General features: G+C 50.6%; 1 protein-coding gene across 2 annotated transcripts in view; it reads right to left on the bottom strand.

Moving 5' to 3' along the window:
- The window catches only part of PPP2R5C (protein phosphatase 2 regulatory subunit B'gamma), a 119,818-nt gene extending 108,246 nt beyond the window's left edge, over positions 1-11,572 (bottom strand). For both annotated transcript variants that reach the window (XM_034642355.1, XM_034642356.1), the window contains exon 1: positions 11,485-11,572. The gene's annotated coding sequence lies outside the window, so the exon portion shown is untranslated. The remainder of the gene's footprint in view (positions 1-11,484) is intronic.
- Positions 11,573-12,287: the final 715 nt, after the last annotated feature.

The raw sequence follows: 12,287 nt of genomic DNA, 5'->3' as shown, positions 1-12,287 counted from the left end.
CACCTCCTTTCCACCTTCTGTAATGCCCGCGCTCTGCACGTGCTGCTCTCTCCCACACAGAAGTGGGCCGGCCAGCTCCTGCAACAAAGCTTGGGACACCAGCATTGGGTGATGTGGCTAACTCATAAAACAGAATTGCCTCCATGCACATCCACAGCCCATGCAGGACACACGCTGAGATGAGGCTTCAAATGTCTGCCAGAGCAAAAGTTATCCCTAAGACCTGCGGACTCGGAGCCAATGGCTCCTCTGCATGGGCCCTGCTGGCCTCGCTCCCCCAGAGCACTGTCCTCAGGGCAGGCAGAGTGAGCTTCTAGAAAGAAGACCTGGTCCCATCACCCAGGCTAACTCACTGTAGTCACTTCCCAGGGCTCTGAGCCCACTGGCTTCAGAGTGCTCTACAGAGCCCCATGCTCGGGTCCCCAGCTCCTGCTCCGGCCAGCCCCATGTCTCGGCCCCACTGTCACACTGCCCACCCCGAGTGCGGCTTCCTGACGCCTCTGCACCGGGCAGTCAGCTCCATGGGCTGCTGCCCGCCTGGCCGGGCTCTGCTATGAGGTGGCTGTTTTGTCTTTCCCCCGAAGGGATGTCAGCTCCAGGAGGGCTTGGATGTCTCGCTGGCCTGTCCTGTGAGAGTGGGGCACTGCCCCGCACCGGCCAGGTCAGGGAGGTCCCTCTGAGGGTGCGTGCGTGTGTGCTGGGGGACAGCATTCAGGAAGGGCTGCTGAGGGCGGGGGCTCAGTGCGACCACTGTCACTGCAGAGCCCACTAGCCCAGGTCAGAGTCTGACCTTCACCTGACAGGCACCTGGAAGCCATGCAGGGGGGCTCTGAGTGGGGCGAGGGTGCAAGTCCATCTTCCCGTTCAAAAGGTGCCTCGGATGGCAGTGTGGACTGCGGATGAGAGGGGAGGAGGCAGACTCGGTGAGTGGTCCAGCACACGGGACTGGTGGCCGCACTGGACCAGTGGCTGGCAGGTGCATGGGTGACGCAGAGCACCTGCGGGGACATGGGAAACCAGCAGATGGGCAGGCACCATGACGGGAAGGAGAAAGGGGCCAAGAAGTGGGTCGTGAGCACACTGGGTCCGAGCAAAAGCCATGGTAATGCCTCTCCTCACTCCCCCACGACGCTCTCTTCTTTCTGCGGACAAGGGCTGGAGTGCTGTCCTTGGTGTCCTGGCCACTGCCTGGCCGCTGTCGGACATCTTGTGCAAGCTGGATGTGAACTTGGAAGTTACCCGTCTGCACGGTCACTGACGTCACCGCATGAGTGAGACCGCCCAGCAGAGCGTGGAGTGGAAGAGGTGGCGGAGGGCTGAGGAGCGCGAGGCTGAGGGAAGAAAGCCTTTCAGGAAGGAGGAGGTCAACCCATGAAATGGCACTCAAAGCCAACATCTGCAGACTCGGACTTGGTATCCTGGGGCTGGTGGAGGCTGCTGAGGGCAGTGGGGAGAGGCCACTCGGCTGAGGCCAAGATGGGGAGGCCCGGAGTGTCCGCAATGACTTCAGGAAGGTGGCCGGGAAGAAGAGCATCAGGCCAAGCAGCAGCGCCACAGCAGGGACCTCGGACCATCTGGAAGGCGAGGGCTTGACCACGCTGCGTGCCGACAGGGGAGGCCACTGAGCAGAGGTCCGGCTGAGCGAGAACTGAGCGGGGAGCAGGATCTGGGCCCTGGCGTGCAGTGACAACAGAACAGAGGATGGACGGGACAGGACGGCTGTCAGTCTGACACCCAGCAGGGAGTGAGAGATCGGCTGGCCTGCCCTGTGTGCGCAGACATATGAGGTCACCTGCAAGCAGCACTAGGAAGGGAGGCAAGGCCCAAGGAGGTGAGGATGGCCTGAAGAGGTCCCTGAACAGCAGAGCAGGGCAGGGGCCTGGAGAAACAGAGACGCTCTGAACACATCTTTCTCCTCAGCGCCGAGTACCAGCATCCGACTGGACACGTAGTGGTCGGCGCCCAGAGGTCACTGACCACACAGAACTCCCCCTGCACCCCCGATGCTCACTGGGGACCCCCAGCCTCCTCGCAGCCAGCTGCTGTCCTGAACCCAAAGCGGGGCGGGGGCCTGAGCAGCTGCCACCCCAGGGTGTGGCAGGGCCCTTCCCCAGAGGGATTGTGCAGGAAGCCGTGCAGCCAGACTTGGGATCCTGCTCGGTCCCTGGACTTCAGACACCGCCTCCCCTGTGTCCCACATCCAAGCAATTCTACTCTCTGATATCTTCGAAAATCCTCCCCTTCTGCAATTGTACGATGCACTGCCAGCACTCTGGGCCAGAGACCACGAGGCACAGAGCTTGCAGAGCCCGTATCTGCACGCCTCGTAAGATCTTCCAAAAGAGCATTCATCTGAAGAGTATGGTGCTGGCATAAAGACAGCCAAGACCACTCAATGGGAGAAGATTCTCTCCAATGGGTGGCGCTGGGACAACCCTGAAATTGGTGACGGTCAGCCTCGAGTGTTAGGAGGGCGAGAAAGGTGGTTTCCAAAGAAACCAGGCTGTCTAGGAAACACGAAGGCTGGTAGTTCTGGAGCCGGCCCCTCAGAGCCAAGCTCTCTGCACCCTGGCCCTGCAGGGCCGGAAGCCACAGAGCCAGCACTCAGCTCTGGCTTGTAAAGCGAGCGGTCAACTGACGAGCCCACTGCGTCCAGCGCCCATGGCCCACTGTGCTGGGGCCTCAGCTCTGGGTACATGGAACCTGGGCACCTGATGGGCCACTGCCGGGGGTCCCCTGGTTTCAATTCTTGCCCCTCTACTTGTACACAGCAGCGGCAGAGAGCTTTTTAAATACTCGTCAGACCATCCCCCCTCCCTGCTCAAACCACCTCCATGGCTCCCCATCACCCTAAAAATAAAAAACCCCAATCCTACCAAGGGCCACTGACAAGATCCTACTGGACCTTCCTTGCCTCTGCCCCCTCTGACTTTATCCCTTAGGCTCAAGCCGCCCTCATCTGTCTTCAGCCAGACTGCCTGCCAGTGGACACACAAGCTCACTTCCGCCCTCGGGCCTCTGTACCAGCCACTTCCTCTGGCTGGAATGCCCTCCTCCCCCGGGTCTCGGCACCACTGGCTCCTGCGTCACATTCGGGTGTCACCTTTAACATCCCCTCCCCGATGAGACCACCCCGGATCTCCTGCAGCCTCTGGAAACGCGCGAGCCGCTCTGCTATCACAGTGACCAGAGGGCGTTCCTGGCGTGGATGGAGAGCCCCAGGGCCGCTGCTCTGCAGGCTGAGACCAAACGCCACCGGCGCCCCTTACACCCAGCAGCCCAAAAGCAAACGGGCCCTGCTGTGTGTCCCACGCTGCCCCCTCAGCACGAGGGCCCTTAGCACTCAGGAGGGTTTCCGAGTGTGCCTGCGGGGTGACTATGAATGAGTCACCTGGAGGGAAGCGTGGGATGGGGAAGCGATGGCTTACAGGGAGGAAAAACAACTTGGGGAGATAGAAAGGTCACCCCCGTGATGGACAGGGCACCATCCTCCAGCGCCTGGCCTCTGCCATGTGATGCTCCTTCAAGATCTGGACCACGGAGCTAACCGGCAGAGCGGGGGAGTTCTGCTCCTGAGAGCATGCATCAGGTGGAAGGAGAGAGGATCGATTTTTGTACTATTTTATTTTTTAACCATATGTGTTTCGACCACCGAAACACATAAAGATAAAATATCTAGACGGGGCACCTGGGTGGCTCAGTCGTTAAAGCGTCTGCCTTCGGCTCAGGTGATGATCCCGGTGTTCTGGGATCGAGCCCCACATCAGGCTCCTCCGCTGGGAGCCTGCTTCTTCCTCACCCACTCCCCCTGCTTGTGTTCCCTCTCTCTCTGGCTGTCTGTCAAATAAATAAATAAAATGTTAAAAAAAAAATCTAGAAAAGATGTTGAAGGATGGGAAGGACATTGTTGTCCCTGGATCTCCCTAGGCCTATTCCCTCGGGAGACTGTGTGGCCTTGTCCACGTACCAGCTGCCCCTCTTTACCACACAGGCAGTCCTGGGCCTGTGGTGAGCAGGACCTCCTCCTTCTCACCCCTCAATTCCCTTCTCTTCCACCGTCCCCTTTTCCCCTAATTGCATCCACTTCCTTCTCAATTTGGAATTTCGTATTAAGAGTGATAGCTGACAGAGTTAAAATAAGTTACACACACTCGAGTTGGAATTATTCTGGAAGATACAGCCAGGGGTCTTAGGCCACTCTGTCCACCAGACCTTTCTGTGAAGCAGGAAGTGGTGTTTAGCTGCTGTCCAGTGGCCGCCAGCCGCGTGCAGCTCCCAAGCACTCGGAATGTGGCTCGTAGGACTGAGGAGCTGCATTTTTAAATCTAATTTGATTTTCATCCATTTTGAGAGCCACATGTGGCTAATGGCGAGCATCCTCCAGGCATTCTGGTGTTCCCGCTGGGCAAGAACAGCACGAGCTCAGAGCTGCCGTCCCTTTAGAGCCCTGCTAAATCTCATCTCGATATTTGAAATACTGCAGATGAAGGAGATCCAGTGTCCTCAAACTAATTACCCCCTTCCCCCTCCCCAGCACGCCCCCTCATTTGACTCTGGTCTTGTCCTCTCACTCCCCCAGGTGGAGGAAATGAAGATGACAGCACTGCTTGGATTTGGATCTGGGAAGCCGGGCTTCCAGCCCTGGCCCTTCCCAAATGCGAGCAGAAGCAGGGCCCTGGGAAGTCTTGGCTGACACAACACACCGACAGGAAGGTGCAAGATCATTACCTGTAATGTTGTGTCAAACCAGACACCATCGGGCCCTGACCTTGCTGGGCACCCGATGTTTCAAGGAAACGCTGCAGACTTTTTATAGTTGAAATCTTTCACATGAATTTTCCCTGTGACTTGGGGAAATATCACCGTGATTCATGTTGGTGGCAGACTGACTCACGCGGCACATGCAGGTGGAAAGCTCCCCACCCTGACACGCAGGGCTACAGGCTTGCACTCACTCCGCAACTGCTCTAACAGCGGAGCTCTGTGCTTCTTCCGCGAACTGGAACACTTGATAAATGATGTCACGTAATTCACTGAACTCTTTCTAGAATTATGTATCATGTAGCAGAGCTTTTCCTGAAGAGGGAGCGGGGTGCTGACTGCTCCCATCTGCAACACACACCCTACTAGGTCCAACACGCTCTCTGGGGCTCCGTAATTTAATGGTGACCCTGTGTTTGCTTAGTGCTTTAAAGCATCTGTCTCCTCCAGTTGGGGTCTTGACAAGAAACGTGCTCCATCTTGTCCCATGTCTTCAGCAGCTGCAGGGTGTGATGGGGGGGGGTGCCAAGTTACTCCCAAGTCTGCCGAACGCCCATGAGCAACAGGTGGGACACTTCGTGAATAACAGAAACGGTCAACACTTCATTTCTTAACAGGTGAGGACCATAGTCTTTTTATGTCCCCCAGTGCTTGTACAGAACAAGATGGTCGAAACAAAGTTTCTAACATGTATATAAAACTCATAAAATATTTTCAAAAAATATACACTTCACCCTTAAATAACAGGTTTGAACTGCGTGGGCCCACTTCCATGAATTTTTTTCAATAAATACACTACACTTAAATGTATTTTCTGTTATGATTTTCTTAGCATTTTCTTTTCTCTGGCTTCCTTATTATAAGAATACAGTATACAATAACTGTACCACACCAAACATGCATTAATTGGCTGTTTATGTTATCGGCAAGGCTACCCGTCAACAGAGGGCTACTAGTAGTTAAGTTCTGGGGGACTTAATAGTTATACAACAGATTTTTTGCGGTGTGTGGGGGGGGACTGGCACCCTCTAATCCCCATGTTGTTCAAGGGTCAAGTGTATACGTATGTTCCACTGAGAAAAATTCCCAAAATAAACTCAAAACAAAAATTACAAAGTACTGAAGATCATATTGGAAACCTTATATATAAAGGGAAATCTTACTTTGAACTGCTTTAATTAAAATGAGATCTGATGAAACTGCACATCTTACCACCAACCTCCGGTGCAAAGCAAAAGCAAAAGCAAAACCAAAAACCCTCTTCTTAAAACTTTCACAGGACATTAGAAAAAGACCCAAGTACCATCATCTTCTGTTTTGCCCACTGCTATTTATTTAAAACAGATTACACTGAAAGGAAACCCTGCATCAAAATTTCCTTAGAGGATCGAAAGATAAAGAAACGAGAGATTTTTTTCTTCCCTTCTAATTTACCACATCAGAAAACCCAGCAAGCTCATCGATGCGAAGCTCCCCTTCTTCCTGAGCGCTATTAAAATCCACCAACAAACAGTTCTGGCCTCCAGGTCCTCACAGCCATGGCAAGTGCAGAGAAGAATCAAGTTAAATTGCTGTCCTTGAGTACTTAATCTAGTTAGGGAAGCGAATCGAGGTAAACAAGTTGTCCAAGGCAGTATAAACAGTAAGTAACTGGTAGAGCCAATAATTGCTATTCAGATTTAAAAGACAGAAAAAAGAGGGGCCAAGACAGTGAGAAAAGCTTCCCTTAAATTTCAGAATAAATGAACCTGAGTTGGAGCTAAGATGACAAAGGGACTAAGGCAGGCAGTGAAGAGCATGGAGAGGGTACCCCCCAAAGCAAGGTCTGGGGACCCGAGGGGTCCTGTAGACACTTTCTGCGCTCTGTGCTTTTATGATAACACAAAGCCATGATGTGCCTTTATAACCATCACTGGGTCAAGTTTTCTCAGGCTACAAAGCATTGGATATCAAAACAGACTAAATGCAGAAGCGGACGCAAGGAGCCAGCCAGCTTCTATTAAGCCAGACATTAACGAAGTTTGCAAAAACATGGTGCAATGCCATTTTTCTCAGTAAATTTTTGTGAATAGTTATTTCTTGTAAAAACATGCTATTTATGCTAACACGTACTGGGTGTGTTACTATTAGATGAATTAACGAGTATTTTAAAAACTTCAGTTTTAATTTCTAATAAGAAAAGTTATCAGCTAAAACGAACCTAAATGAAAGCTCTTTGGGATCCTAATTTTTACGAGCATAAAGGGGTGCTGATGCCCCTTCGGTTTGAACACTGCTAAAGGAAGAATATGTATCAGGCATGATTTGCAAGCAGACGTACATACTTTGTGGAAGGGTCTTTCTAGAGCACTGGTCTCACTGGGGGCCATTTTGCCCTCCAGGAAACATTTGGCAATGCCTGAAGACACCTTTGCTTGTCAAAACTGGAGGGGGTGTGGGGCCACCGGCATCTAGTGGGGAGGGCCAGGTGCTGGCAACCATGCTCCAGTGCACAGACCGCAGGGCAGCGCCTTGGGGAAGCATCTGGTCCACCGTCCACGGCGCTGAAGGTGGGGCGCCTGCTCAGGGCAGCAGGTCTCACCTGGGAAGCACTTAGGGTCTGCCAAGTGCCCAGCTAGTCACACAGTCACACGGAGGAGAAGCGAGCGCTGGGAAGGGACAGGAAACTCACAGAACCTGTTCCTAACTCATATGCTCCCCAACCCACAGCTGATTACCCCTCTGCAGAGCCTCCATCCTTCCCGAACATCAGGGCTCTGCGCACACTACGCAGAGTGGCTGGGAAAGCGGGCCAAGATGTGGTAATCAAACCAGGGAATTCCACCCCTACGCAATTGTCACTTAGGCGCTTCAAAAAAAAAAAAATAGTACTGGTCCTCTGGGTCCTGAGTTTCACTGGAGTCCAGTGTAGGGTTGTGGGGAAAAAAGTGGGGGAGAGAATGATGGGCAGTGTGGCAGAGGAGGCCCCAGGGACAGCGCGAGCTCAGAATGCAGCCTGCAGACAGTGGCTCTGGTGTTTCGGAGGAGGGGAGCCGGGGACTCTCCTCTTAGGAGGTGATCACAGCCGCCTCCCCAGCAAACACGCCTACCAACAAACCACTTCCACGGTCCTCCAACACTCAGGTTCAAATTCCTACTACACAGCCGAGTGACCAGAAAGATACTTTTCACAAAAATGTTATTTCTGTGACCATGTAATGGGTGTTACTGTTAGATGAATTACTATTTTTGACATTTCAGGTTTAATTTCTCAAACGTGACTCCACCAGCTCCGCCTGTGGGACCCCAGCAAGTCTGGCTCTCTGTCTCTGCAACACCGAGGCAGGTTGGAGGGGATGTAAAGGGACCGATTATAGAGAGAAAAACATTATGACTAAGAGTAGAAGGTGTCAAAATAAGCTAACAAGTTGGAGACAAGACCATTCAGCTTTCAGATATTATGTCAGAGTTGCCGTAGAGACTTTCAAACAAGACTAAGCTGAAGCAGGATATGTAACATATGTGACCAGAGAACAGCGCTCAAAACAACCTTTAATGTGCTTAAAACAAATCACTTTACAGACAGCATTAACACTTATAAAAACATAACTTTGGACACAGTATACAAATTAAAACAGCTACTATAAAAAAACACCATGGGATGGTCTCATCTTCCAAAACGGACTTTAGAAATCTGAGCGATGGATGAAGATTCTAAATATTCATCAAGTGGGCCTAGTTATGTTTGCACAGCTTGGAATGTGACACTGAGAACAGCTGCTCAGAGTGGAGTTCCCACCGTCAGTCTCCTAAGTCCCACGAGCTCACCTGCGGCCTTAAAAATGTGCCATGAAATAAACCCGTAAGTACTGCGTAGAAACTTCTGCTTCCAGGACACGTGTGGATAAGTCAAATTTAAACATCCTATTTAAAAAGAATAAAACAAAAAAAAAATGTACCAATACACATCATTCAAGGAGCAGAGATTTCTAGAAAAATGTGCACAGCAGCAGTTACGACCTTTAATGGTATTTGGTTACACTGGAAGATATATTCTGCCATACATCTCACAGGGAAAACTTCTTTCAAGAGAGGTCGTGACTAGTCTATCCCATATAGTTAAAAATGGTCAAATCTGAAACTCCCCATGTTTTTAGAGGTGAGGAAACAGGGCCACAAAAGTTAGGTAACATGACTTATGGCACTCAGGAGTCAGCATTTTTTACTATTTAATCCCCAGGTTAAAATACCTTCCCCTATACCACCTATCCTTTACCGCAGGACTTCATCTTCCTTACTAAAAACCCCGTGCCATCAAATGTTCCTTTCTTTAACCAAAAAGTGTTCTGCAGTATAAGCCACTTGTTCCCTTGTGCTCCGTGAGGCTAGGTTATAGCCAGCCAGGATTTGAGTATAAGGACCTTTTCCAGTCTTGAAGTGGTATGTTAAGTCAACCAAACATAGGCCACGTTCTTTTTACGCTTTCTCTGCTGAGATGATTTCCCAAGCCTGGCTACTCTGCTCAGGACGGACACTTGTTCTGCATGTCCCTCAAGCTGGGAAGTCCTGAATGGGGTAACTGCCCCCACACAGGTGAGTTTACAGGCGGACCCGAGCGAGAGCCGGCTGTGAAGGTGACGTGACATTGAACAGGTCTGAAAGGCAGCACGGGAACAGCGGTCCTATTTGAACGGTTCAGGTTAAAAATATTCAAGTTCAGAGTAACATTGCCAGGAGAGGAAAAGAGTGTGCAATGAGGGCTTCATGCACCTGAGCGGGTCAACCGTGTTTGGTAACTGGGTGGAACCACAGGCGAAGAAGCAAGATGAAGACTGAGAAGGGAACCGACAATGAACAAAGTCAGGCTCAACCGAAAGTTCAGATGAACTGAAGTGCCTCAATTTGTACTCCCGCAAAATAATTTACACAGTCATCTGCCAACTGCCATGCTTAACATGCCATGTTGCCTCTGGTATCCTTATGAGAAGTAGTGAAGGGCCCACCATTTCAGTATTTTTCGGTGGTAATTTCAAGCTCTGTAGCTCCAGCTCTTAGACAGTAGCACTAGAAAAAATACAAAAAGACAAGTGGGGCATGACACTCAGGCACTGCAGGCCACACCTCAAGAGCTTAAGCAACTGACAGTCGAGGAACCCAAACCACCTTAAACACACGCATTTTACATACTAGTAGTTTTGTTTTCTTTAACTGATGAACTTTTCAGGTTCAAACTTAACATTGTCCATCCTGATAGTCTGGTTCTTTCTGCTAAAATGGGAATAAATCAACCATATACACGGCTATTCTTTGCCACATTAATGGTAAGAGGAGACAGGTGTGTGAGCAAGCAAGGTTGGGGGAGCACTGGAAGCCTTAGCAGTTTTAATGAAACATCAGTAAACAAAAGGAAAGAAAATGCATACACCCTTGCAGAGTGACTAAATTTCATTTAAATCAATTAAGTCAAAAAAGTGACATGGAAGGAAGCAAGTCAAAAGCAAGAATACCACAGTAAAACCTGATTATCTGCTATAAAGACAAGGCAGAGAAAGACTGGCACCAATAATTCCCAACTACTGATATTTAAGGAACCTTTTGGATTTCTGCTTTTTTCTTTGGGGAGGGCGACAGATTTGCTGGAACAAACCACCTGCTGAAAAGGAGGGAGGCTTAGAATGCACCAAATGATAAGGAAAAGATGCCTCCCTAAACCCCTTGCCCCCGGGGCTTAAAAAAAAAAAAGGCTACTGCCTGTAATCATCGGTTAACTGTGTCCCCGGACAACACTGAACTCGTTCTGATTAGACTTACAGGAAGGGGTCGGACACTTGCAGATTAATGTCATCTGTGATAAGACTGGAAACCTCGATCCAGCTCTGGAGAACAGGACACTAAAATCAAGCTGCTTCTCTGCTACCAATGATCCAAAAGGGCCTATTAGCTCTGCCTGGGTCCAGACAGCTCCTGGATCCTTAGCCTGAGGGGCTCTAGTTCAACAACTACTCACAAGGAAGAAAAGGCAAAGGCAAAGTGCTGGCACTGCAAATATTCTCAAAGCACAACGGTGCCAAGGAACGCCATCAACCCCACCAGGTAGACACCGTCCTCACTGACCATGCCGGCTGTTCTTCAATGAGCCCACAGTTGAGAAGCAAAGGAAGTCAGAACTGGCCAACGCAGAGAGAAAACAAGTGAAAGATGAGAGAAGACTGTATAAAGATACCCAAACTAGCTAAACTGAAAGGTACCAACACCGCTGGGGAAAGAAGCTATGGGAATCAGACATCCACAGAGCAGCCATTATGAGACCCAAGCAGCAAAGACCACATCAGGGAAGCAAAGGTGATAGAAGGAGGAGCCACTGAGAGGGACAGACCTGACCCGGCCATGGGCTTGCCCCGGCCATGGGCTTGCGAAGGAAGGAAGGGGAGGATCTGAAAGCTAAAAGGAGCATGAACAACTGTGGTGAAACGAGTCTCTGCAGGAGAGCAGCTAGATTTGAGGTGGGGGGTTATGAACTTGAAAATACCAGCTACACAGACACAACTTCCATAAACACATCCGTATTTTCCCAGACTGAATAAAAACCGAAAGAACTGAAATTTCAGGTTATGAAGGAGACTGGAAGAAAATCTCATGCAGGGAAACATTCTAGAAGAGCCTGGTTTTCACCACGCTGTTTTTCTGCCCTTAGTTAGAAGGTGTTCATGAAAAAACGCAAAGGGAATATTTGAGAGCAGTTACCTCTGGTTCTATTATGTCTTGTCCTTCTTTTGAACTTTTTCCACTTTTCCCTGCTTTTGGTGATTCCTGGGAAACATCAAGCAAATCAATTAGGCTTCTCAATTTTTAGACTGCTAAACATCAGATAAACCAAACTGCAGTTTTAAAACGGATTTACACAATTTAACTGGAACTTCTGATAATTTTAATCAATACCAAGAAATTCTGCCTCACGTTATTTAGAGATACAATACTGCGATGCGACACCCCCAACCCCAATTCAGATCCTCCTTGTTTTCTTGATCTGTATCGATCGTTGAAAACTTCAAGCAGAAACAGATAAACCCACATTTAGGTGCTCTCGGCATTTTGATGGATCCACATAGCATCCCATTCTGGCCTCCCACCGTAAACCCCGCGAGCCGGGATTTCCGGGGTGACTCTGAGAAGCTAGGAGCTCCACCTGGAGCAGAAACGTATCCCCCCCCACCCCCAAATGCAACGCAGCACACTCAAAGCCATCACCGCCGCCACCCAGGATAATAATAGTATTTCAGAGCCCCAGAGTGTCCCTCAGGAGAGCAGACAATTCTTCACCAGCGTGAAGCGGGGTCTATTCGCTCCCCTTCCACCCCGGCCCGGGGTTCCTCCAGGCGCCTGCAGCCCCCCACCCTTCGAGCCTCTGCCCAGGCGTCTTCGAGCCTAGATCAACCACCTCCGCGACCGCACCTGCCCCCTCACGCCCACAGCGCGCGCTGCCCGGGGACGGGCGCCCACGCCGCCCCCACCGCGGCCGCGCCCCCGCACCTCGCCCGGGGCCGTCG

This window comes from Ailuropoda melanoleuca, chromosome 14 (assembly GCF_002007445.2).
Source record: "Ailuropoda melanoleuca isolate Jingjing chromosome 14, ASM200744v2, whole genome shotgun sequence".
Taxonomy (NCBI): domain Eukaryota; kingdom Metazoa; phylum Chordata; class Mammalia; order Carnivora; family Ursidae; genus Ailuropoda; species Ailuropoda melanoleuca.
Note: the sequence above shows the minus strand (reverse complement) of the source record. Positions and strands in the feature narration are given on the sequence as shown.